Source organism: Paroedura picta, chromosome 3 (assembly GCF_049243985.1).
Source record: "Paroedura picta isolate Pp20150507F chromosome 3, Ppicta_v3.0, whole genome shotgun sequence".
NCBI lineage: Eukaryota > Metazoa > Chordata > Lepidosauria > Squamata > Gekkonidae > Paroedura > Paroedura picta.
In genome coordinates this window covers 21,730,018-21,757,692 of record NC_135371.1, presented here as the reverse complement: position 1 = coordinate 21,757,692, position 27,675 = coordinate 21,730,018, and the positions used below count along the sequence as shown (strand labels likewise).

Below are 27,675 nucleotides of genomic sequence, written 5' to 3'. Positions count from 1 at the left end.
GTAAACTACATGAAGAGCTTCTTCACCAGCCACTTCCTTCTACAGATGATAGCTTATCCGTTCGATCCTTGACTAGGCACCTGCATTATTGTTTTCCGTAGGCTTTAGGGAGAGATGAACGGACATGTGCAGTGTATCCGAAATAACAAAGAACCTTATCATACTTCAAAGGCTAACAAAGTTAATGTTGGATAAACCTTTGTGCCCCAGAGCTCACTTACTTTGCTACGAGAGTAGTTGTTCCAGATAATTCTGAGATTATCTCCCCTTTGTCGTGATAGGTCCTTACACATTTTTGCTATGTAGTTTGTACTAGACAAGAAGACAGTCTGAGCTCTAAGGAAACTGACCGTCCTGTTTCTATCTCCCTACCATCTGCAGCTGAAGGCTGCTCTAAAAAACATGATGTTTTGAGAATCCAACACCCAGTCTGGCAATTATTCAACAGCTGCTGCCACTGAGGTATATTTCTTCATTCTACATACCCTTCAGGACTTGAGGGTTCCATAAGAGGAAGAATGTCAACAGGTACAGATTCTCATATTATACTTCCATAATGTGTTTCCCCTCTGTGGCCCCATGTAATGTTAACCTTATGGCAACGGTGTTTGTTCTCTTTTATCTAAACCTGATCTGTTTTCCTCATGTTTCCAGCAGGACAGCTCCACCTCTGAAAAGATATAATCACCCACAAAATGTATAGAGTTTTCTTTCTTAGTCTTATGGCTGTCTGTGCCAAGTCTGAAAGAACTTCTCAAGACAAATATCTTTTTCAGACCAGCTCCTGCTATGCATGGAGTTGTTTATAATCCCTATGTCAGATTTGCTTGGGAGGATTTGAAAAAAAGGGGAGATAAAATATTATCCTTTGTTACGAAATTTTAGGTTTTCATCACAAGGTAAATCATGGTTGTCATACCTGCAGTAGGCATGCTACAACCAAGGTCTTAACAAAATACTGCAACACACGTGTGAGCATCCATGCGTGCACGTGCCCATGTGCACACACACACTAGACTCTTAATTCCAAAAGCTAGGCATCCTGGTCTCTGGATTTTCAAGCAATGTTCTATTTTCTCCTAAAGAGAGAACCAGGAGTGGTTAGGAGTGTGGACTTCTAATCTGGTGAGCTTGGTCCGATTCTGCACTCCCCTACATGCAGACAGCTGGGTCACCTTAGGCTCGCCACAGCACTGATGAAGCTGTTCTGATCGAGCAGTGATGTCAAGGCTCTCTCAGCCTCACCCACCTCACAGGGTGTCTGTTGTGGGGAGAGGAAAGGGAAGGCGATTGTAAACTTCTTTGAGACTCCTTTGGGTACAGAAAAGCGTCATATCAGAACCAAATCTTCTTCTTCTGAAAAGCAAGCATATGATAGAAGTTGGTGCAGCAAGTCTTCTTCTGAACTAGGGAACTAGATCATGTCTCTGAACTAGGACACCATTTCTAGAATTACTTACAGACAATTCCATCCCTCATTAATCAGGTACTAGATTCCTTGCAGTATTACAGTCTCCCTCAATGCTAGAACGTGCCTGCCTATCTGCAACTCAAACTTGTTTGGCTGCTGTTGTTCCAACCCCACAATATTAGTGCTCAACTTTTTCCTCTTATTTCCCCAAATACTGGCATGTATCCTACATTAGGCTGAATGAAGTTCCTTCAGCGTTCCTCCAGCAAGTGGATGGAGTGGAGAAGCACTCACTTAAGTTGGAGGAAACCTCCTTAGCAGTAGGACACAATTTAGGTGGTTCTTTTTTGTCTTCTAATGTTGGTGATTTACTTTCTCACCTGCCTTTGTTACGGGTTCTTTCCTAGACACAGGGACATAACTTCATTCCTGCAGTTGCTGGTATTTGAATGTGGGTTTACAGGATTGCTTCTGTCACTCCCAAGGATTGTTACAATTTCATCATGGTGACATTCACGAGCAAGGATGTAAAAAACTCCAGCAGCCATTGAACTCTGCCCTCCCACCAAAGACGTGGTGATTTTTTACAAGGGACGAGGCAACTCAGGAATGTGGGATCTGTCTACAAGAAGATCAACTTCCACTTGAACCTTTATTAGCTAGGCAGTAGCATTAGAACCAACCAAACACAGACTTACAATTTACTCAAAAGTAAGTTGAGTAGATAGAGGAGGGCTGGCTGTCTTGGTGGTGGTGGGAAATGTCATCAAGTTACAGCTGACTTATTGCAATACCCTAGGGTTTTCAAGGCAAGAGATCTTCAGAAGTAGTTTGTCATTGCCTACCTCCATGTCATGCTCCTGCTATTCCTTGGAGGTCTCCTGTCCAAGTATTAGTCAAGGCTGACCTTGCTTAGCTTCTGAGATCGGATGAGATGAGGCTAGTCTGGGCTATCCAGATCAGGGACTATTTGTATTTTAGAGAGATATTTTTGAAAGTGAATCAAAGCTCAACAAGAACATAAAAATTTTCTTCTCTGACTTTTTCTTAACCATAGTCAGTAGTAACTGGAGAATTAGCCCTTGTAGCTTTGCTCATTAACAACATGATAACAATTATGTTTGGGATCTTGAGTATCTAAGATGGTTTCATCCCCCCCCCCCAGCTGCCCTTACTCGTGCTGGATTAACTGGAGATTTAAGTCTTTTGAGGCTCTTCATGGGAATACATCTGGATTAATCATTGTCCAACCAAACCTTCCCCCCCCCTTCCAGCAACAACAAGAATTTCAAAAATTAGAGTTTGTGTATATGTTTCTGACCAAATAGTATCTTCCAGTAAAGTATGAAGCATTGTTGTTCATTATTAAGTACATATATGAGATTTAGAACACTATTTGGAAATTAAACTGAATTTCTAGAAACGTAGGGAAAGGAGGACAACCGTGAAATTAAATCAACCCCCTTTAAAAAGTTATACAAACACAAAATTTCCTGAACAGAACAGTAACTTGTACATAAATGTAAGACAACCTGTTCATTCTTGATGGCATACCTGGGCGGGGAACTTGTCTTGTATTTGAGTAAGTAACTGTCGTATACCAAGCAGAATAAACTCTTCAGAACTGCTATCTGACATTTGAAGATGGTGGTTGCAGCCTAAAAAGTGTATGCTGTATCTTAAAAATGTGTAGGCCTGAAAAGTTTTTTCAGGTGACCAGCATCCTAGGTGCATGTTAGCATTCAGCATGCCTTGGTTCATAAGCAATGAAACTGTATCCTCTCCCTGCTTAATAGATTGAGAAGGGAGGGGAGGGGGCATTGCATGGTGCTAGGTATGACAGCCCTAGTGCTGGGAGTCAGTATGCATGTGTATTCATGCCTATATGTATTAAGCTGGTTAATATGATAACAATAACTCTTCAGCACCTTTTAGTCAATGGCATTAAAAGAAATCTTTGATCCCTACATCACCCAACTTACAATTCCCACCTTGGTACTTACATCAAAAGAACTCAGATTGCAATATGGAATCTGCCCCATTTTCTGATCACACTCACATTTACTGAAATAAACTTTGCTGCCTAGATTCCAGCAGACTCACCATCACAGGGAACTGTGCCAAGGATATGTATATGGTGTGCCGGCTGAGACCCCTTATGGGAGAAATCGTTCCTCCCCATTCTCATAAACCAAACCTTTCATCTTTCTCTCTCTCTATGAAATGTACAAGATAAAGATTGCCCCCCCCCACCCCACCTTGCCAGACCCAGAAAAACAAATTTTTGAGTGTTGTGGTGTCTCTCAATGTAGGGATTTTGCAGGCCCACTTGGCAAGATGGTTTTATGGACGCTGTCCTTATGCTGAAACTCTTTGTTGTTTTTACTGCAAGATAAGATTTTTTTTTCTTTTATTGCAACTGCAGTGAAAATATAAACATTTGGTGGTTATAAAGTAAAAAACAACAACAACAACAACCAATGGTTTAGTTTTAGGCAAAAACAGTTTGATTTTTCCTGTACATGACAAACAAAGCTGTTCTTAAGAACTGTCAGCTTTGTTCCTAACAAAAAAGCCTAGCTTTTGTATCCAAGCAACTGGATCTTTCAAATGCCCTTCTTAGCTCGAGGGACATTAAAACCACAGGAGAATGAGCTGGTTTAGCAATTTTAAATGTGTGATTGCCACTTGCCTCTTTTATTCAGACCCATAGCCACTCAGTTCACTCCCTTACTGTGAGGATCTGGAGCCCAAGGACTCTGCCTTCATACACGTCCAAACAACTAGAGCTTTGACCTGAAAGATTTTCAGTCTATTTCACTTTTGGAACATAGTAATTAATGATACAACAAAGGTCTCTTACAAAATGTTGTAGGCAAACATGAGCAAAAATCAGTGGTGTCAGCCTCCAGGTAGGACCTGGCGATCTCCTAGAATCACAGCTCATCAACAGGTATCAGTTTCCCTGGAGAAAATAGATGCCTTGTACCCCACTGTACAAGGCTCCAAACCTTCAGGAGTCTCCGAGTCTGGATCTAGAGGGGACCTGGTGACACTAAGGGAAATAAACCTGTGAGGAAATGTGTCCCCAAAGTCAGTTTTAACATGCACACACACCCAGCTTTGATTTATTAGATGTGACATTAGATTTATAGCTTGCTATTGGCTCATCCTTGTTGGGCAAACCACCAATCTTGAAAAATGGGGTAACAAGGAAAATATGGCAAGAACATAGACTCCACTGTGATGCTCTAGGAATTTTGCCAAATCTCTATGATCTTTGCCATAAAGAATGGGGGGGGGGATTTTAGTGTCACCCAGAAATGCTATCACATTCTCCTAAACTCCAGCCTCCCCAGGCACCAACCTCAATATTTCCCAGGATTTGCAAAGACTCGATGGCAATTTTCTCACACAGATTCTTGGTCCATCCCCTAGTCCATTGCACATTAACAGGAAAATTGGAACGGAGGCTCAGAAATGCATGATATAGGGTAGTGATCCCCAACCTGTGGGCTGCGGACCACATGTGGTCCTTCGACTAATTGGAGGTGGGCCACGAAGGATGCCTTTTCCCCCCTCCCGGGCCCTTTACTTCATCCCCCCCCCCGGCCCTTTACAACACACTTTGGGTGTCATTGTCTCCCATCACTCCCAGATGGGACTATCTCATTGCAGAAAAACAAGCTCAGGGTTCCCATTGATTTGCCATTGTCATGAGTTAAAATTTCCATGAAAATAAAATGTTCCTTATGTTCATTGTTGTGGCGTGTCTGTATCTTATTTTGAAGGGATGTTTAAACATTACCATAACAATCAGAGAGCGTTAGGGCAGTGGTTAAGAGTAGAGGAGTAAACTACCCCCCCCCCCACACCGGGCCTCAGTAAAAGGGGTTGAGTAGTCCCCGGTGAGTGGTCCGCGGCGTTGAGTGGTCCCCGGTGATAAAAAAGTTGGGGACCACTGATATAGGGCATTTCCCTTCCTCCCCAAAATATGTTACAACACAATGAGGCCCTTAGCGATGTCAAGTTTAAGAATCACCACACAATTAAATAATGTCTTATTATGATCTTCACAGAAGATGTCCACCTGGCCCTCACTCCATCCTGGTGGAATGAGTTACCAGTTAAGATCCAGGCCATGAAAGAGTTGTCAAAATTCATCAGTGCCTGCAAGATGGCACTGTTTCACCAGGCTTATGATTGAGACCAAGGCATTCTGAAATCATACGGGTCTCCCTCCTCTTCCTTGCTCCTCCAGTACTTTATACCATCCAAAATGGCTAGCTGGTGGATGAGATTGAAAAGGGAGAGGGGAAGGGACAGTTGTCCTGCAGGGGGCATCAGAGGAGAAGTATATTTCACAAAGATGGGATAGACACTTCAGGACGATTTTCAAATTATATCTTCCAGTGTCCTGATTGGTTCAACAGAAGACTTCCTGCTTTTTGAGTGCACTTCCTTTCTGCAGAACAGCAGTGAAAAATAAAGACTGCAGATGTCAGCTAGCTAGATAGTTAGGTCACTTCTCTCCTCCTTTCTATATATAGTTTCTTTTCATAAATAAAATTACTTTATAAGCAGGCTGTTGCTTCACTCTCTCTGTAAATTGAAACTCTGCCAACAAGGCTCAGGTCAGTTGCTATGGCAAAAAAACCTACAAAGCAGAATTTCCAAAAGGGGGAAACATATTGTCCTAGGCACACCTTTTCAAATGAAGACATGAGACTACAATGTGTATTTAACTAATTCATTTAAATAGCTGCTCTGTTTATTCAAATCTGTGAACATATTTTAAGGGGTGGGCAGTGTAAGAAATTGTCAGCATGGTTGCCATTACTAGAGCTTCAAACACAGAGAGTGATTATGTTAGCATTGTTTATTCTGACCTGAACATATAATGTGCTGCAAGTAGAGATGCCAACCTCTAGCTTGGACCTGAAGACCCCTGGAAATACAGCACATCTCCAAACTGTAGAAACCAGTTCCCCTGGAGAAAACATGCCTTGAGGGGTGGACTCTATGGGATTGTACGCCACAGAGATCCCTGTTTTTGCCAGGCTCCACTTCCTAATCTCCAGGAATTTCCAAACCTTGATCTGGCAACCCGACCCCCACCCCATCTCTGCTGGTGGCCTGGGGGGGGGGGACTTGGTAACCCAAGAGGTGCCAAACTTCATCACCCTCCTTGGATAAAACAGTAAGTATCTATACAACTGTTCAATGAAAACCATATAAAAATATTACACCCAAATCCAGAGTAAAAGCCAATAACGGTTACTGAGGGCATGACAAACAAAAAAGTCCTCCACCACTGGCGAAGACAACAATAGATGAGGCATGTTTTGGTATCATGATCAGGAAGATCATTTCTTAGGTTGCTACCCATCTAGGCTTAGGTTGCAGGATTCTCTGAAGATGACTGGAGTAGATGGCAGGTTCATAAGAAACAAGGTGTTGCTTAAGGTCCTTTGCATGCTATTTCTTTCACATACTGGTTATTCTTACCTTTGCACTATACCTGAACATAAACATTTCATTTTCTTTTTAAAAGGGTGGTATTTAGTTCCATTGTGAGCCACTTTGGGCTCGGGAGCCATAGGATGTAGAGCCCTGATCTAGTAATGACAGGTATTGATGGGCCAAAGTCTACCTGAATTCTAAATTGGTTGGAACTGAATCAGAGGCCTTATGCATGCAAAGCGTGTGATCTTCTACAGAACTATGTAGCATCCCCATCAGTCTCCAGTTAATTTTTCCCCCCTGAGCACCATGTACTGATCATACAGCCCCTTGATTAGAGTTTTACATGGTTGTGCCACAGCCTGTTACCTCTTAATATCTACATTTTTCCAAGTCATACCATTTACTGTTTTGTTAAGAAAGCCCATAAACCATTTGTAATTATTACAGGTGAATTATATTACGGCATGTTCCACTCGTAGCAGTTCATTTGTCATTGTGATTATGTGTGTTATGAGATAGATATTATTAGTCCTTGCTATCATTCATTCTTCCTTGATATCTTGGTCTTGTAGCCATACAGACAATAATCTTTTAAAATCCCGTCTCTTACGCCTCATTTTTCAGCTTCATCCTTTTATATCTTGCGGTCTGGAACACACTCCCACTAAGGATCCAACTCTTCTTTTTTTAAAAGGCATTCATTGGAAACTTCTATTTTTACATCTGCAATTCCTCCATAGTCTTTCTTGATTGTCCCATCCCTCCCACCCTCAAAAAAATTGGCAAGTAATTTCTCTCCTCTGCCAATTTCTTTTTCGTTGTGTGCCATATTTTACTAGACAGCAACCTTTCAAGAACAGGTTGTCTTTTAAACATTTATTTGGTGCCTAAGATGCCCATTATTGGAGTACACGTTGGGGACTCAAAGTACTCTGGGAAGGCCCATGAGGGCCAGCCTCAAGGTGGGACCCCCCCCCATAACAACTCATTTTCAAACCACAGAGATCAGTTCCTCGGAGGGAGAGTAATGGATGCTTTGGAAGGCAGACTTATTGCCTTGTACCCAACTGAAGTCCCTGTCCTTACCAGGCTACATTTCCATCCTCAAATCTGGAGGAGTTCCTCAACCCTTCCCCACCAGCAAGAAGCAGGGGATCTGGTAAGGTTTCTGAGAAATTCATTTGGAAATCCCCACAACACCCCTTAGATCTCCCCAGTAACATTCTATACATTCTTAGGAGCTTGACCTCTCCCCGTTGATTTCAAACTGCTCTCAACATTCCCAATAAAAACTATTTTAAGAGTTTGTCAGGGAGAAGTGTGTTTGTTGTTGTTAATTTACAACCCCCTCTATGGGGTTGTAATGTGCATGGCCTGGTTTTGTCATTACATAATTAGCATGTGGAGCCTCTTGTGGTGCAGAGTGGTAAGGCAGCAGAAATGTTGTCTGAAAGCTTTGCCCATGAGACTGGGAGTTAAATCCCAGCAGCTGGCTTTAGGTTGACTCAGTCTTCCATCCTTCCGAGGTCGGTAAAATGAGTACCCAGCTTGCTGGGGGGTAAACGGTAATGACTGGGGAAGGCACTGGCAAACCACCCCGTACTGAGTCTGCCATGAAAACGCTAGAGGGCGTCAGCCCAAGGGTCAGACATGATCCGGTGCTTGCACAGGGGATACCTTTACCTTTACCTTTTTAATTAGCATGTGAGCATCCACTTTGCTATTGTGGATAGATAATCAGCGATGGTGATTGCATGGATTCTGCACCTGGTCACTCGTGGGTCAGTCGTCTTCAACTCAGTGGACAAACACTTCTCATACTTAACAACAGGCAGGATTACACCCCTGCTTGGCCTCCTATTCTTTGGGAGCTTGAGATCCTTTTCACGTCTTACTGAGATCATGCTATGATGCTATGGGGACATTTCCTGAAGTGCTTATTTAGCACAACAGGGGAGAGGCGGTCAGGCAGCACTGAGCACATGGCTTTCAATTATGCTAGGAAAAAAAGGAGTACAAAACAGAAGGCCGGGTTACAGGCACTTATTCTTACAGGAAGGAAGCAATGCAGAGGGTCTTGGATGAATGCAGAAAGGAGCCAGGGAGAGGGAGATAAAGATACAGTCTCATTTTTCACCCTGGAGTCTCCAGGGTTCAGAAGGAGAGAGAATCTGCATAATAGGTCAGGAGATAGAGAAGCCTCAGCCATCAGTTACAGAAAAGACAATGTTATCTACCAAGCTGTGTATTTTGTTTTCTAAGGTGGTTGCTATGGCAAGCCTAAGGAGAGATCTTGAGCACTTCAGATTTGTTTGGTCAAAGAGAGTATAGCTCAAAGACTGGTCCAATTTTTAAAAGAAGAAGAGTTGGTGCTTATACCTTGCTTTTCACTACCCAAAGGAGTCTCTAAGCGGCTGACAATTGCCTTCCCTTCCTCTCCCCACAACAGACACTCTGAGAAGCAGGTGAAGATGAGAGAGCTCTGAGGAGAGTGTTCTGTAAAAAGAGCTTTAACAGAACTGCGATTGGCCCAAAGTTACCCTGATGGCTGCATACGGAGGAGCGGGGAATCAAACCCGGCTTGCTAGATTAGAAGCCACCACTCTTAACCACTACCTCTACTTGGTACAAGTTTTATGAAGAACCTGTAAAAAAGAAAGAGGTTGTGTGATGAGAGGGTTTCTGGGGAAACTGGCCATGTGGGGAAAAGACAATGCAAGGAGCATCGCTTAAAGCTGGTGGATCATAAAAGAAAAGCCCATGCCCGGGTCAATTATATATATATATATATTTGTCAGAAAATTCTGCAGCAGAAAGTGTTGCAGTCTAAGACTAGAGACTGGCAGCAAACCATGTTTGACACCCAGAATTCATATATTGTGTAACTACACTAGGAATGCTGTAAAACTGAATTATGGGTTCCTGGGAGGCTTTTATACAAGGCAAAATTCCCTGCAATGAGATTTCTCTGCATCCAATTCTAGCCGTATAGGATTATTTCGTATAGAGGAGTTCCCTGGAGATTTCAAATGCACGGTTGGAACAGAAAGCAATGAGAAATGCATGCAGAGAGCAGAGGAATATAGTCCCACCACTGCAACCATCCCTGCAATATTCACTGGGAAGTGTTGGGGCTTATGGAAATCAAGGCTTGGAGATGTCCATTCCTAGGAAAGTGTGGGCTAAAAAAGCTCACATAGCAACCCTTAACCTCCACGAAGGAGAGTCAACATTCCATTTCTAGATTGCTGCAGCCTCAGTCCCTCTGAAAGGCACACCCTTACTTGGAAATGTACATTTTGAATATTTTTATCAATTACGTCTTTCGATGAGGAGAGAAGGGGATCCTCATGAAATTTCCACATTGTGTCAAGCTGGGAGGGGTAGAAAACACTTTGGAAGTCAGAAATAAAATACAGAGTTGGATACATTGGAGAAACGGGCAGAGGTGAAAAAGATGATATTGAGCTGGGATAAATATAAGGTTTTACATCTGGGCAGTAAAAATGTTATGCACATAAAGCAATTGAGAAATATTCTTCTGAGAAATAGCAAATGTGAATGGGATTTTAGGGTTTTGGTGGACGGCAAACTGAATACCAGTAGTCAGTAAGATGCAGCAGCCAAGAAAGCAAATTCAATCTTAAGGGTGTGTCAATGGGTGTAAAATGTCTAGGACATGATATATGATCGTACCAGTGTATCCTGTAGTCAGACCTCCTTAAGAGTATTGTCTCCAGTTCTGGAGGCCTTTTCATAAGAAGGACATAGAAACTTCAGAGTGGGTGCAAAGAAGAACAACTAGGATCATCAGAGGTTTGGAGACTATGGGTTATTTTTTTTACAAGTAGCATGAGTCTACCTCCCCACAACAGGCACCTTACGAGGTAGGTGGGGCTGAAAGAGTTCTAAGAGATCTGTGCCTAGCCCAAAGTCTCCCAGCAGGCTTCATGTGGCAGAGTGGAGAACTGGGTTCCCTAGATCAGGAGTAGTCAACCTGTGGTCCTCCAGATGTTCATGGACTACAATTCCCACAAGCCCTTGCCAGCATTTGCTGGCAGGGGCTCATGGGAATTGTAGTCCATGAACATCTGGAGGACCACAGGTTGATTACCCCTGCCCTAGATCACAGCCTACTATTCTTAACCACTACACTAAGTTCGCTCTCTCATGGTTTCCCCCCTTGAGGAACAGCATATATTTCCATCTCTACAAATATGAACATAACAAGGAAAACATTGCATTTCACAGAACTAGCAAGGAAAACATTGAGAGGTCACTTGAGACACAGAGTAGGAATGGGAAGACAGAGATGCCTTTGTGTCTCAGTCAGAAGTTAAGCGTCAGATGTTAAAAGAAAAGCAGTATTCCAAAAGCACAAGCCTGGCCATACTATTTGTATTCTCTGTGCTGCTCTGTGTCAATATATCTTTTTGTTCTCATACTTGTCTGAAAAGTGAAATAAGCCAATGACAACAGTTTAGTCACTTCGGAGGAGACAACCAGATTTCATTCTTTCCACCCAGTTTTATAATCATCTGTGCTGCTCGAGATGTATGGGCAATTTAGAGCCTTATTTTATTACCTTTTTTAAAGGACCATAAACCAAGCCCTGAAGATCACCACTACGGTGAAATAAGCAGCAAGCCAAAGCCAACTGTAAACCATCCTGCCGCTGGAAGGGGAATAAAACTCATGGCATTGCAGGGTTTTTTGCTCAGCAGAAATATGGTGAGTTGCCTAGGCTAGCCTGGTGGTGCTGAATCCATTTTTCTTGGCATGACATCTGTTTTACAAGCCCTCCACAAACAATAAAAATGCACCACCAATTTCATCCCATTACTGTCTCCAGCACCGATTCACTGTTTTGCCACCACGTTATTGTTGCTTTCTCTGACAGTAACGACACTGATTGCTCACTGCAGTTCTTGATGTGGCCATTAATTTTAATTGTGGGTAGATGCCACAGTGTTGATTAGTTAGCTGAGCCAATGAACGTTATGGACAGCTGTTGCCTCAGCTAAGGGAGAGGGGGGCAAGCCATCCTATGGGACAATTTAATTAACCAACTTGAGTTCTAGGCCTAGTCTAGCTCGTGAAATGAGTCCCTGGGGAGAAGTGCAGAAGCTGCCTGTGAGGACTTTTCCTCCAGGAGTAATTAGGGTAGCAAGGAAGTCACATAAGTTAATTAACACTGGGGAGGGGGGAAATCCCCAATTTATACTTTTGGTCTCACAAAGGGTATTTTCTTTTTGCTCTCCACAGAATAAAATGCACAGAACTAAGGATGTGCAAAAAAAAAAAATAGTACCATTTCGGATTCATCCAGAATTGTCATTATCATGTCATTATCAGCTGTACAGTGCACTGCATACTGTCCCCCACCTGCCTTCTCATTATGGGGGGGGGGTGCATTAGGGGGGGTGTATTTAAATGGGCTGATTCATGGCTGGATTGCTGAATTGCAATTCAGCCACCCTGATTCAGACCAATTGGTTGCAGGGAATGGGTGGTTTGGCTTGGATGAGATGAAAAAGTACCTGGAACAGTGCTGATTTTCCCCAAGTAAGAAGATTGATAATATGCCATTTTTAAAAGCCTGCTGAAAAATCTGGAGAAGTAGGGCAGAATTCCAGGACCGACCGTCTGATGGGAAGCTCACTACAAAGTTTCTCTCCTATGCCTCATAGATAAGATTAATTCTGAATCAGCAACAGGCCCCAGCATTTGAATCTGGTGATCATACTAGAGTGGAAAATTTAGACACTGACTCTTGATTAGGATGGGCATGAATCAGGAAAAGGTGGTTCAGTCTGGTTCATGGCATGACCCATTTGTGAATCTCAAACCATAACAAATGTTCAGCCACCTCACAAACCAGTTCAATTTGTGAGGTTCATAAGGTGGTAGGACCCCCCCCTCCAATATGCTAGAGCAGGGGTAGTCAACCTGTGGTCCTCCAGATGTTCATGGGCTACAGTTCCCATGAGCCCCTGCCAGTCAACGCTGGCAGGGGCTCATGGGAATTGTAGTCCATGGACATCTGGAGGACCACAGGTTGACTACCCCTGTGCTAGAGAGACCAAACTCACAGGTAATCTCTGGCGAAATCTCCTCTACCTGCCCTCCATATATCCCCTCAAGATGTCCCTAGGAATATGCTTTTCTTTCTTTCTTTCTTTCTTTCTTTCTTTCTTTCTTTCTTTCTTTCTTTCTTTCTTTCTTTCTTTCACTTTTACAGACACATGTTCAGGAGGTGCAGGAGTGTATAGAATAGATCCTGTGCAAGCTGGAGGAATCACCGTCACAGGGTGCCTCCCCCAGATGCTCCTGTACTTGCCCTCCAACTTGATGAACTTTGGTAAACATTTTGATTGATGAGAGAGTGTCTATCTGAAAATGTATCTGGTAACAAACAGGCACAAACCTCCACAAACAGCATTAAAGTTCATAGAATGTTTGTGCCAAAATTCATCACAGACTTTTTGTTTGTGAGCCAGTTTATGCTCATTCCTACACTTGATTGGGCATTGTGTGTGATGCTTAGATTGGAGAAGCAGTCTTTCGGGGGGACATTTGTCTTTTCCCTCTTCCTAATTCTTAGTCATTCTGAAATGTGTTCTTGGAGCAGTAATCGTGTAGTATCCCATCAGGGAAACAGCCAACTAGTCAACAAATGAGGAGGAATTACAGAGAAGAATCATGGGACATGACCATTGTAGAATAAGAATTCACTTGCAGGGCAGACTAATTGCCACAGTGCACACATACTTGTACTGATAGAATTAAAACTATGCATAGAACACAAATTTTAAAAAACCACAACTTTTTTTGGGGGGGAGGGGATCCTCCAGGTATATAGCAATACTCAAAATTGCAATATAGTAAGATGTAGGCACAGGGCAGTCTGGCATATGAGTACTGCTTATAAAATCTCTAAAGCAGTGGTCCCCAACCACCGGTCGGGGACCGGGACCGGTCTGTGGATCAGTCGGTACTGGGCCGCGGCTCCTCCTCCCTGGCTGCTGCCCTGCCACTCTGCTGCCGGCTCACCTTTGGTGCTCTCCAATGGCTGCCATGGCTGGGGCTCCCCTTCGGCGTGGCACTGCACAGCTGCTGCTGGCAGCGCCCCCCAGCTGGCAGTGGGAAGTCAGGGGCACTGGTGGGAAAGCAAGTGGGGCAGGGGCTCAGGTGGCAGCAGCAACGTCCCTCGGCAAAAGACTACCCCCTCCCCCAGGCCTCAGTAAAATTGTCAAGCATTGACCGGTCCCTGGTGATAAAAAGGTTGGGGACCACTGCTCTAAAGTATATTAAAAATTCTGGCCCTCAGCTATATAGAGCTGGATTCTATAATTTGCTTTTATCAGTACTTTCTGATCATGAAAAAGCCCCCCCCCCAAAAAAAGTGTAGGCACCATGATAAGAAAACTGAGGAATCTATATCATAGAAGCTCTTGATGTAGAATCTAATGATCATATTTTTCCTTCATATGAACAGTACTTTCTGTAAAATACATATAGCTCCATTAGTGCTGTCCAATTATTTGTTTACTAGAAATAAAGCCCGTTTTATTTTGGTGAAGGGTGAAGGCTTCCTGGGGGCTGGCGCGGCTACCCGCAGGCGACCCGGGGCATTCTCGGTGCCCAGGAGTGGTTAAAGATTTTTAAAATCCCATACTCTCCATAATACACAGCTGAAGGTGACTTACAATATTCATTAAACATTGAGAATGGATGTTTAGATTGGGGTCCAAGTTCAGTGATTCCAGACCCATGAGTCTGACCACAGATCTGACCTGGGGATGGTGTAATGTCTAGGTTAGCTCTTAAGATAATCATCTTCCATTTGAGGGCTAGAATGTACAATGGTGGCAACCTTCTCACACCTCCTGACAGTTTGGAATTGCACATAATCAGGTAGAACCCAGAAAGAGTCAAGGAAACTGTATAATTCTTCTGAACCAATTCCTCAGACACATATGTGCTTGTCCAAAGTGTTGGACTTTGCCAAGACCTATAGTGTGAATGATTCAAAAGGATATAAAGACTATCCTACATTGAGAGATTCAAATGAGTAGCCGTGTTGGTCTTATTCCCCGTCATGTAAGAAGATCATAGTCTGACGAAGGGTGCTTGCACTCAAAAGCTCACACCCTGAATAAATCTTTGTTGGTCTTAAAGGTGCTACTGGACTCTGATTTTATCTTACAGTGGGCAGTGGAGGAGATGTGTATTTAGCGAAGTTAGAATACAAACTTCCTGACATTTTTAAATACTCTCCTCCAGTGCTCTGATTGGTTTCTTTGAAGACTTGCTTCTCGCTTGCTTCCAGAACGATAGACAGAATGAATGTAAAACAGCACAGTTAGTTATCTCTCTCTCTCTCTCTCTCTCTCTCTCTCTCTCTCTCTCTCTCTCTCTCTCTCTCCAAAGTTTACTTTTACACACCTCTTTGCATATTTAAACTCAGCTAACATCCAGTGTGGTCAAGTTGAAGCCAACCTATGGTGACCCCACAAAGTTTTCAAGGCAAGTGACTAGCAGAGGTCGTTTGCCATTGTTGTCCTGTGCATGGTGACCTTGGAATTCCTTGGTGGTCTCCCATCCAAATACTAACCAGAGCCAACTCGGCTTAGCTTCTGAGATCTGATGAGACTGGCCTGTATTGAGCCATCCAGTTCAGGCTGTTGCAGATATTTGCAGTATTTCACAAATGAACAATTGGTTTCGCTATCTTTTCTCCTCAATGACCTATTTCCTAGAGCATATGCTTCTCCGATACATATCTTGGGAGGGAAATGATATATCAAGTGACTTTTGAAGAGTATCACAAGATCTAAGGATTAGTTTGAAAGTTTACTTCTCTTAAGTATTCACTGCTTATTGCTGCAAAATGTCAACTGTACAGCCAGGAAGCTACGACCCTGCCAAGCATGCAGGATCCAAGCCAGCAGGATAAAATTCAGATGATCCTTTAGCCAAGTTTTAAAACGAACAGAATATGTGACCCAGAACATGGGGAAGGATATAAACGAGCGGTCAGATACAGCTGTTTAACATGGAGCTCCCCATGTAGCTCTAATCTGACACATGAAATGTTTTATGTAATTGAAAAACACATTGGTTGCTTGTGTTTAAATTATTCCACAGAACACATGCTGAAATGACTGACAGAAATGCTCATTACTAGCTGCTCAGCATTTGTATGAATCTAGCTTCAATGTGTAAATTTCTGTTCCAAGTTATAGCGCTTCTATGATGTGTCTGAGAAATTCCAAAATATTTGAAACATGCTCTGTCTGGTGCTTCCCCAGGAAACTTTGTTGCGTATGTCTGCTATCTTGGGGAAAGATCTTTTTTGCATAACGTTTTCTGCAGATTTTTGAAACCCACATGGTTGTTTTTCAAGAACAGATACCGGAAGGAAGGCTAAACTGAAATGGATTGGGTATTATTTTTCTATCTGATCTTACTGAGTGGTTAGGCACTGTTTATAATTCTCTGAAACCCTTGGATGACCTAGGGACTCAAATATGCAAATGAAACATTAAACATACAAGGATAACAAGGCCTGCGACTCTGCCGCCAGCTCACCTTTGGTGCTCTCTGGCGGCTGCCATGGCTGGGGCTCCCCTTCGGTGTGGCACTGCACTGCTGCTGCTGGCAGCACCCCCCAGTGGGTGGCGGGAAGTCAGGAGTGCCAGCAGGAAAGCAAGTGGAGCAGCGGCTCAAGTGGTGGCGACGTCCCTTGGCAAAAGACTACCCCCCCCCCCGGGCATCAGTAAAATTGTCAAGCGTTGACTGGTCCCCAGTGATAAAAAGGTTGGGGACCACTGCTCTAGAGAATCACAAGGCCCTCACGACAATGACTTGCAGAGTCAAGATTGGGGAAGAGACAGCAGAAGCAGGTTCTGGCCATCTCCTTTTAAAGTTCTCTTACATTCACTGGATCCATCATCATTATACAAATCAGCCACATGATTATACCATGCGGAAGGCAAGTGTGGATGTCACCATTAGAGGGTAGTCATGCACACAAGATGGCAACAGACCTGGCCAAAAGGCAGTATATGAGGGAATCGCAGTCCATTCAGGAATATAATAAAGGCCAGAGCAAAGATTAAGGGAAGAGCTTCATGACATGCAAACTTCCAGGTTTTGCAAACAATGAGTGCACAGATGTGATTCATTTGCTGTTTGTTGGAAGACATCTTTCCTCAAAGCAGCACTTTCACTGTAATCTCACCACACTGACTGAAATATGGTATACAAATATCTACTGTAGCGGTATAGGGCTACCTACTGGGTGGTACATGCAATCATTAATGATGAGTGACAGACATTGGACAACCACACTTTTGTCACTCTGTGGGCATTTCAGTGCTGTGTTTTATGTTCCTTTTTCTCTCAAGGGCTTCGGAGGTTGAGCACCCCTCTCAGTACTGTTTCCATCTCTGAAGTACTCATCCCACTCTTCTAAAGTTTCAAATCCATGATTTTGTTAAGTGAAGTCTCCTCTTATTTGACATTTACATAGCATTAACAGTGTGTTAAGCATAAGAATGTAAGAGAAGTCAAGCTGGATATGGCCAATGGTCCACCCAGTCCAACACTGTATTACCAAAGGTTGGGTAATTACCAGAACCCAGATGCCATCAGGAGGTCCATCAGCAGAGACAGAACTCTGTTTACAGTGGAAATATCACTATGAAGAAGGAAACAGCTAGGTGAAACAGGAAGATCAGATACCATGCTTTCCAGGTCAAGAAAGATTTTTTGTTCCAAAGACTGTATTCAGGTAGAAGAGGAAGCATGGCCATCTTGAATAATGTAAGGTCACTCAAGTGTGGAAAGTAATGTAGCAGAAGATGTCAATGCAGACCTATGACTAAAAGTCAAAGTGGGCTGACAGAATGTGAAGACATGAAAAGGGATCATTTTAGGTTTTGTCCTACAATGCATTGCTTATATGTTCTGGACTGCAAAAGGATGAAAGATTGAAATATTTTGCAGGCCATGGAACATGGCAGGTGAACTCTGTTAGACTTTTGGATCAGAAGTTGGAGACCCAGCTTGGTGTAGTGGTTAGGAGTGTGGACTTCTAATCTGGCAAGCTGGGTTTGATTCTGCGCTACCCCACATGTAGCCAGCTGGGTGGCCTTGGGTTCACCACAGTACTGATAAAGCTGTTCTGATGGAGCAGTAATATCAGGGCTCTCTCAGCCTCACCCACCTCACAGGGTGTCTGTAATGGGGAGAGGAAAGAGAAGGAGATTGTAAGCTGCTTTGAGACTCCTTTGGGTAGAGAAAAGCAAGATATAAGAACCAACTTCTTCTTCTTCTTCTTCTTCTTCTTCCTCTTCTTCTTCTTCCTCTTCTTCTTCTTCTCCTTCTATTTATTTATTCATTATTTCAGTTTCTATACTGTGCTCCCAGCAAGCTGGCTCAGGGCAGTATAAATCAGAAAACAGTATGATGTTAGGTTAAAAGTAATGGCATATTAAAACCATATTAAATCATTAAACCCACATCTGTCTTTAATAGCAGCCTCAGTTCTCATTGTTATTCCTCACATGTTCTTCACCAGTAGGTCATTCCAGATTAAAATGTTTCTCTGGAGGCATTTATTGATAGTGGTTCTCAACCTTGATAATGCCGCGACCCTTTAATTCAGTTCCCCATGTTGTGGTGACCCCCAGCCATAAAATTATGCAAGTGTTCTTTCACAGGAATTAAACCAAAATGGACCAATGGCGTGAAGATCCATTGTTCATGACTGTATATAATTTTTTTGGGGGGGGGTTTCTCAGTTCAGTTCTGCCTCTTGTCCCATCATGCCGATCTTGCTCTTTTCCACTGCTCCAGACAGACGAATGCTCTATCTCAATCTACCCCACAAGGCTCTTGTGTAGATGGCACCTCCCTGACCTGGCCAAGCTGCTTCCCCTGCCGCAACCCCTGTGAAAGGGTTGTTCAACCCCCAGGTTGAGAACCACTGCATTAGATGTATAGCTATGTGTTTGTTTAAAATATTTTTCACCTATCTGTATTTTAAATGCAGTTTTCTGCTTTAGCAACCCTAATTCGAAGAAGAACTGGAAGAAGAGCTGTTTTTTGTACCTTGCTTTTCACTACTTGAAGAAGTCCCAGAGTGGCTTACTACACCTCACGTTGGCAGTGGCAGGGGGATGGGGGGCATGGGGATCCTACCTCAGCATGGTGGGATAGTGGCATGCCGCTATCCCACCATCATGGGGATGAAGACATGCCCCATTCGGCTCCACAGCACCACGAAGCTGAACAGGGCATTTTGCATCCCTTCAGGGACACTGTAGGTATGGTGGAGAAGCCATGCCTCAAAGGCCCAGCTCTTCCCTTATGCATTGGCTTGCCCTGTCTGGGCCTCTGCTGGCCACCATGGCAAGACAGGGAATATGGAAGAATCCACATTCCCTTGTCGAAGCCATCTGAGGCCCTGATTCAGGCCAGGGCCGGGAAGGAGCCAGGATGATGGCAACGTTGTACATACTTGGGAATTACCCCTGTTGTCCTGCCACTGCCAGCCTTTCTGCCCCATGTATAATCAGTCACTAGGGAGACATTTTTAAATGCTCCACCAAATACTACCTGGGAAGGGGAACATGTTCACCATCCAAAACTTTTCAGTGTCAAACAAATTTGGAAATGTGAAGGGTGCTTCGTGTGCTTTGACCCAAATCAGTTTGGGCCAAATCTCAAATGAGTTGGATTTTTGTGTGTGTACACATCCCTAATATTCAGAGGTAGAACATGGCAAGATAGGAATATCACTATGCCAAAATAGTGGATTGTGTGAACAGTTGCTCAGCATTTTATTTACTTCGGGGGGGGGGGAATGCATCACATTCCTTTCTTATCTTGGAGTCTCCCAGGGGATGGATAAGAATTGAGAAGTGGATTTCCTGTCTCTGAGTAGAGTTCATTAGCAAGAAGAAGAGTTGGTTCTTATATGCCGCTTTTCTCTACCCGAAGGAGTCTCAAAGCGGCTTACCTTTCCTCTCCTCACAACGGACTCCATTAGGACTACTGGACCCCAGCCACACAGCTCAAAAAACCCAGAATAACCAGTTACTAGTGATTATTTTTATATTACATCTATCATCAACTACTTCTGGGGCCATTCCACACCAGGATCTATGTAGCAAATTGGTTGCGGAATGAAAAAACGCCATTTTAAATAGTGGAATTCGTCATTATGCATACCTGCCTTTGTAGTGGAATCCAGTTGTGTTTCTATCGTTTTCCACAGGTTTCCGGTCTCGGCAAAAATCGCTAGCCAGGAAGCAATATTGCTGAGCTTTGTCCCACCCCTGGCCATCAAGCAGCCAATGGGCGGCCGTTATCATGCTCCCAAAAAGCCCCTTTCCCATTAAGGAAGGTTTAAAAAAAAAACATGTTGCAACAAATCTGCGTTGATTCGTTGCAACGGAGAGACCCATCTAGCTAGCAGGTGGTGTTTGAGCTGCCATTTCATCGTTGCCACGCTCCCCCCGAGTGAAAAAAAAATACCCCCCCCCCGCATGGGCGCGATTTTCGGCCTAAAATAGAGTGAAAAATAAAGGGAAAATAAACCAGCAAACGGGGCTGTGTGTTGCTTGGTGCTTTGTGACTTAAAACAGCTCTGGGGAGGGACTGCAGCCAGGGAAGCCTCGCTAGGTAAATGAAGGCTCGCCGGTGCATTGATCTCCGCTCGCTCGGAGAAAAAAAAATGGTGATCGCTTCACCAGAAGATCAGAGGAGAGAGCTAGGGGGAGGGACTTTGCAGAAACCGCAATGGTAATGCACAGAACTTTCCCGCTAGTGTTGCAGATTGGTTGCAAGAGTGTAGCACTTTCTGGAGGGTGAATCCACTTTTTGGGATTTCCCTGAGAGCACAACGAAGCGCTTTTTGCGGATCGGTTTCAGGAGTGTTGCAGATTGTCAACGACGCTGTGCATAACAGCAAAACAGTAGCGATTTCAATTTGTATCCAGTGTGCTATTTTGAATGAGTGCGGAATGGCCCTTGGTATTTGTTTATTTACTTTATTTGTTTATTTACTTTATACCCAACCTTTCCCACTGAATGGATTATGTGATATTTTTAAAATGCAATAAAACAGCATCAGTTATCCAACAAACAATTCAATGGAACTACGATTACCGAATCAGAAAACAAAGCCAGCAACAAACTGTCTAAAGCATGACATAACATAAAGAGTGCAGCAAAATGGCAGGAGGCAATGCAGTTAAACCAAGAGTACGCCAACAGCAAACATTTCAGTAAACTACCCCCTTATATAAGTACCATCCTGAACCATTCCTTTCTACTATCGTTCTAAACCCTTTATGACAATGTTCCCATGAATGGAACTTATGGTGCCAGGAAGAGGATGGAGTTTATAAATATTTGTTAAATAAATACATATGATACTTTGGTCCCTGGTTTCTTTCTGGTCAGACTCTTATATATATTCAAATGGCTCCTGGCTTCCTAAGCAGTACAAGAACTTCAGATGGTTTCTACCACTGTTCTCCTCTAACTGGACTGAGAAGACCACCAAGGATGATGTAATGAACCACCCTCTTTCTGTTTACATAATAATCTTCACACACAACAAAACACTTCTGGTTTAATGAAAACATAAACTAGAAGTTCTTTCCTCCTCTGGTAATTATGTCGGCCTTAGCCTCCCCCCCCCCCGTGTCAATGCATTGTGGAAATAATGTGATTCATACATGGATGTGCAAAAACGTACACTATTTTTGAGGAGATAATTGCATTAGCATGCTATTCCAATTTGTTTGGCAGCTGATGACAAAGCTGCAACTTCAAGTGTCTTTGGTTTCATGATCCTTCCTTTTATTGCCTTTGTCTCATCTCCTCATAGACACCCACACCCGGGTCAAAAGAATGGGTGTCCCTGTGGCAACATTCTTGAGGCTTACATTCTTATTAAATCAGTCCCTGGTGATTTATATTAAAGCTAATTTAAAGGGGCAATCCTACACAGCTGAAAAGAAACTCCACTGAAAAGCAGTGCGATAGCCCAGGAAAAGAAAAGAAAAAAAATCCTGACATAATGTTGTCTCCAATAGGATGCTATAGGGATGTGTTCAATGTGGGAGAGAACCCTGTATACAAACACAAGATATGTTTTCAAGATATCTGTGGCTGTAGCAAGGTCAGGTCAGGCCTATGGTTGTCAGCAAACGAATAGCACTAACGCTGTGGCGCTACCAGGTGGGTAGGAATTGAGATATAACTCTATTGCTTAGCCAGTTGTCTAGTCTTCTGGCCAATGGCTTCTCAGAGTAATCCAAGGGGAGAGACACTCAGATGTTTCCTATATGGAGAAGTGATTGTGTGCTTCATAAGGTTTGCAATTGGATTAGGGAAGAATGCATTTGTCCTTTGTGTTCGTTCTCTCTCTCTCTCTCTCTCTCTCTCTCTCTCTCTCGTGTATGTGTGTGTGTGTGTGTGTGTGAGTAGGTGTGCATAGAGGGGAGTGCTACACAGCCTCCCCCCCCACATCTCCGTCCCAAGAAACTAATTCCTACAGAGGAACTGTCTGGAGTGGAGCTTTCATTCTGGGGGTTCTCCGGGTCCCACTTGAAGGCTGGCACCCCTGACCAGAGGTGGGGATGCTAGCCTCCAGCTGTGAACTGGAGATCCCACTTCTGGGCTTTCTTGAAACTTGAAGAATATTTCAGGGTTTTCTCAATGGTAAAAAGGAGAGAAAATCTGATGAAGGGAACTTTGACTCTTGGTAGCTTACGTTCCAAAAATCTTACTGGTCTCTACAGTGCTACTGGATTCAAATCTAATGGGTGGCAACCTAGACAAATAGTAAGTAGCAAATTTCTCAAGGATAGTGCACTTAATTATTCAGTTTATGACACACCATCAAATACAAGGACTTAAAGTTTAGGAATGCCAATGCAATGGCGTGAAGCAGCGCTGTAAACTGTACTACATCATTTAACAATATTTTCCTGCAGTCTTTTCCTTCCCTCTTTGCAGATTTTGTCCCCCAACCCCCTGGCCACTGCCCATGCTGTTTACTATGCTGCCTTCCTCCATTCCCATGATTAAAATGGCAACTCTAGGAAAGGTAACTGAAATTAATCTCTTCTAGAATATGCTCCTTGTTTGTTAATTTAGCACATTACTGCAATTGCTCCTGTTTGGATTTCTGCTCCTTCGCCAAACCAGCAAAGAATGCTAGCCTGGTATGATCCCCTAATCCTTTTGCAGCAGAGTCTGCTCCTATGCACAAAACAAGTGAGACGGCTGTCTTCCTCCATAGCAGGGCTCTTTGCACTCTAGCATGTCATTCCCTGCTGAGATATTTTCTATCCTGGGAATAGGGGAAGCAAGAGAATGGAAATGTTGCTGGCCAGCTGTGAGGCAAGGCAGGAAGGGCTCCAAGGAAATGGCCAGCTGTAGTACACAAATTGTAATCCTAAACATTCTTAATTTGGAAGTGTTCCACTGCTTTACGGTTTATTAAGCCTGCACTATAAGGTAAAGATAGAGGAAGGACTGTTTCAACCCCATGCTGTACTAGGCAGTCATAATACTCCAGCCTGAAAGTTGGACCAAAGTATCCCTGCCAGCATGGAGTCCATACTTTGAAGCTAATGGGATTTTGGGAGGCCAGGTTGTCCATTTTGGTGGACAACATTCCATCCTTGACCTCGATGCCTTGCCATGGCTCAATATGGTAAATTGCTTGACATTCTAATTTAGCACCTTTTATGAGACTCTTCTGAGCTGTCGGATGTTTTATGCTGCTCTCTGGCTCGGTTTTTCAATGCTGTGTTAAGAATTTGTTAATGTTGAATTAATTCTATCCACTGGTATTTTTTTAATGTTTTATTTGTAAGCCCCTAAGCTGATTTCACAGAGAGGAGGCATAAAGTGTTCTAAATAAATACACAAAGATTCCTATAAATTAGAGACTGCTGTGCCTATAGCCATCAAACAAGTTTATGCCAAAGCAGAGAGAGAGTTCTCCCAAGGTTATATTTAACAGGTTATCCTCTGGACTACAATATATCTATAATCTATGCACATGCAAAAGCTTTGCCCATGCCTTCAGTGATTGTTCTTCCTTGTTAAAATATAGAGTCCTCCATTTGATGAAGGAATCAATCATCAGCATATAAGAAACTATAAATCAAATCTGAAATGACAAATTACAAATCAAACAGTGGTACAAAGACAAAAGGTGCTTTTAAATAAAGATCTAAAGACCATTATCGTATCCATGGCTGTTATAGATTTTGTCATCCACATAGAAACTGGTATAGAGTTGCCAAGAGTTGGGGGAGGCAGTAAGTTACAGGTAGGTGGGTGGGCATTTGTCCCCTGCACAATGTTGCAGCATCATGTGCAACCCAGAAATGATATTGCACTGGAGGGACTGCTCTAACATTTTAACCATAGAGTTTAAGAGAATGCTAGAGTGTAATCCAACGTGAAGACGTCACTTCTAGCGCATGCCAGAACTTGCATCATCTCACCAGGGATGACAATGATACTTCCCTATTTCGCTGGCTAGTTTCCTTTGCCACCCAGCTGAGCAGCAACAGGCATCAATGTTATAGGCCAGAAAATCTCCCAACATAACTTGTAATATAGCAAGTTTAATCTGATCAGTTTACATCAGAAAGGTATCCAAAATACCACCCATGAGCCCTGAACACTTTTTATCGGGCTAGCAAAGAAGCAGGGCAGGAACTGATTGAAAACTATTGTGTCTGTACGTCTACCAAGACACAAACATGCCAGGATCATAGCTAACGGTCTAATTGATCAGTTTGTGGCTAGATCCTGACTGCTGGATCCAGTTGGTTTAAACTGAAACTGAACAATAGCACACATTAGCAGGAAGATCCATTGTTTGCTTGTAGAATCCTAGAATCCTTGGAATTTATAGCTTATCTTCAGGCCCTGAAAAAAAAAAAAGCTGCTTTGGAGGGTGAACTCCATAGTATTATACTGCACTGAGATCCCTCCTTGCTCCAAATCCTGCCCATTCCTGGCTCTATCCCATGTCTCCTAGTATTTCCCAAACCAGAGATTAGGTAGAGGGGTTCTTGCAGTCTGTTCCTGATCACATAGCTGCAATTTCACATAGATTCCAATTTCACTTTTAGCAACATGTCAGTGGCAGCTAAATAGATGTCCTGTTTTGGCAATCCTTTCTGGACTGCCAAACCATGAAGGATTTAAATATTTTGCAGGCCATAGAACATGGCCGGTGAACTCTGTTAGACTTTTGGGTCACAAGTTACTATGGCCTGCTTTAAAACATAACCAAAGGAGTAGGAGGAAATCCACCATTTTTTGTTCCTTTGGCAAATCACATCTAAGTGCTGGCATAAGAAGTGATTCAGATTCATTAACAGAGAGCCCAAAGATACGAGAGAATTTGACAAGCAGTATGTGAAACTCTGCCAGAAGTCAGTTATGCTCTGTTACATCTTATGCCAGACAAAATCTTACCAACAATGAGAAATGTAGCCGTAATCAGTCGAACATTTTGGGATTAGGGAATTACATTTAAAATAAATAAATAAATAAAAGGTTCTCCAGAGAAGAATGTAACAAATGTCTGGATAAAAATTGAAAGAAGAATTGGGGAATAAATATATAAACAGATGATGATGATGAAGAAGAGCTGTTTTTTTATAGCTCTGCTTTTCACTGCCTGAAGGAGTATCAAAACGGCTTACAATTGCCTTCACTTCCTCTCACCATAGTAGGCACCCTGACATTTTCTGCACCAGGAATTTGTCCTGACTTACCACTCATCCAGTGGTGGGGCAAATACCCAGTTCTGCTCAACACTGGCACTGTCCCAGGCCTGATCCAGCTCAGGCCCGCAGTTGCCCCAGGGCAAGGGAATGTGGATAAATCAGTGTTCCAGTTTTTGCCCCATGTGTCAATGGAACTAGGGCCATCCAGAAGGGAAGTGTTGGTCCATCCAGGCCTGGTTCCTCCCCACCCTCGCCTGATATAAGGCATCCTGGAAGGGACAAAATATACTCCAAGTGACTCTGCCACACTGTGGAGCCACCTGGGGCACTTTTTGTTTCTTTAAGAACATGGTATTGTGTCCCAACATAAGACCGCATTCTTAAACCCAAAAGAAAGGCCACCGCAGCGCTGTGGAACTTTGCTGCCCCAGCTCCTGTGCAGGAGCACAAATCAGAATAGCACTATTAGGGCTGTGATGAGTCCAAGGCCACCCAGCTGGCTGTATGTGGAGGAATACAGAATCAAAGCGGTCTTTGACATTATTTATTGAGGTAGTTTACCCATAAATTTGTGACTGTTTCTGCATGAGGAATTTGCCCCTGGACAGCCCCTGGTTGCTGTTGGGTTTTAGAACCATCTCCACACGATGTCACCTGCATCCCAAGGCTGTCCAGGGGCTGGCTCATGTTTTGTCCAGATTTGCCTCGGGATGTGGGAAATCGCAAAAAGTGGATTTCCCACTTTTTATCTCATATCCCATCAGCAAGCAACCAGTGAGCAACCAGAAGCAATCCCATATGGAGGGGGGAAGGCGCAATAGTCTCTGCAGCATTGTCTCACCCTCACCCTCACTTTCCCTCTCCATTTGATGATCTGAATAATTTTTTTTAATGGCATGGTCCATGTTGCACATAATAGCAAAGCTACATTGTCAAAGGTAAAACCTTCTTTAAAGTGTCCATGGTTCTTTGGGGATCAGTCCTGCTTCTGTTCTGCTTTCTGAAGGTGGGGAATAAGCTGGGAAAGGGAGGGGGCAGGTGATTGAGTAGCTTTCTCCTGATCATCCAGGAGTCTGAGTACTTTGTTTTTAAGCCAACCATTTACAAAAAATGACTTTTTAGTCTGCAGGGACCATGTTTAGCCTCTCACAACTCAGGCAGGCAAAACACAGTCCCGTTTCTGAATGAGCTGGGAAAAGGGGGGTGGGGGTTGAAGCAACCTTCTCCCGATCATCCAGGCATGCATACTGCTTGTTTTAGCCTACTGTTCACACACAAGCACTCTTTGAGCTCCAGTTACCATGTTCAACCTCTCACAAATCCACCCAGACACAGAGTCCAAAACTCCACAAATCGCAAAGAGGTAGGGAATGCTGTATAATTCTGGCATTTCTCTGTAGCAACGTGGAAGTGTTACTTTTGCATTAAAATGCATCTGTGTTGTGGCATTACTGCATAGCCTTTACAAAATAATTTCAGGGCTGGGGGGGGGGGAAGAAAGTTACAGTCCATGTGAGAACTGCTGTGCTGTGATTGGTGGCTTGCTGTGATTGATAAGCCAAGGAGCAATGGGAGAAGTTTGTTTTGTTCCCCCTTGCAGCCTCATCAGGAAGCAAAAAAGCCACAACAGGGCAGAGAGGAAATGCGAGAGGGGTCTCCTGTGAGGAGGGCTGCAAACATGAGGTTTACCATCCCGTGTTTGCCAGCAGGAGGCCACTCATGTTTTAGCCCTCCGTGAGAAAATAGTCAGTATAAAATGATGCAGTATTGACAGCACAGTCACATTTGTTACCTTCCAATCCACAGTCCAGTCCCCGTTCAGACTACCTATTCGTCTCGGGTGAGATCATCTGCTCAGATGGACAGGCATCCAGCAGACTTCTAAAAGGAGGAACCCAGATCTTCCTTAGCCTGGCCTCAATCAAATGCCTGGAAGAAGAGCTTCGTTTTACAGGCCCTGCAAAACTGTGGTAGGTCTGTCAGGGCCCTCAGCTCCTCCAGGAGCTCATTCCA

At 43.5% G+C, this 27,675-nt stretch overlaps 1 long non-coding RNA gene across 1 annotated transcript; it reads left to right on the top strand.

The window, feature by feature from the left end:
• The first annotated feature begins 356 nt into the window (after positions 1-356).
• LOC143834544 (uncharacterized) lies at positions 357-27,675 on the top strand. Its single transcript, XR_013229808.1, has 3 exons — positions 357-528; positions 11,474-11,608; positions 27,469-27,675. It is a non-coding gene; the product is annotated as an uncharacterized LOC143834544 (long non-coding RNA).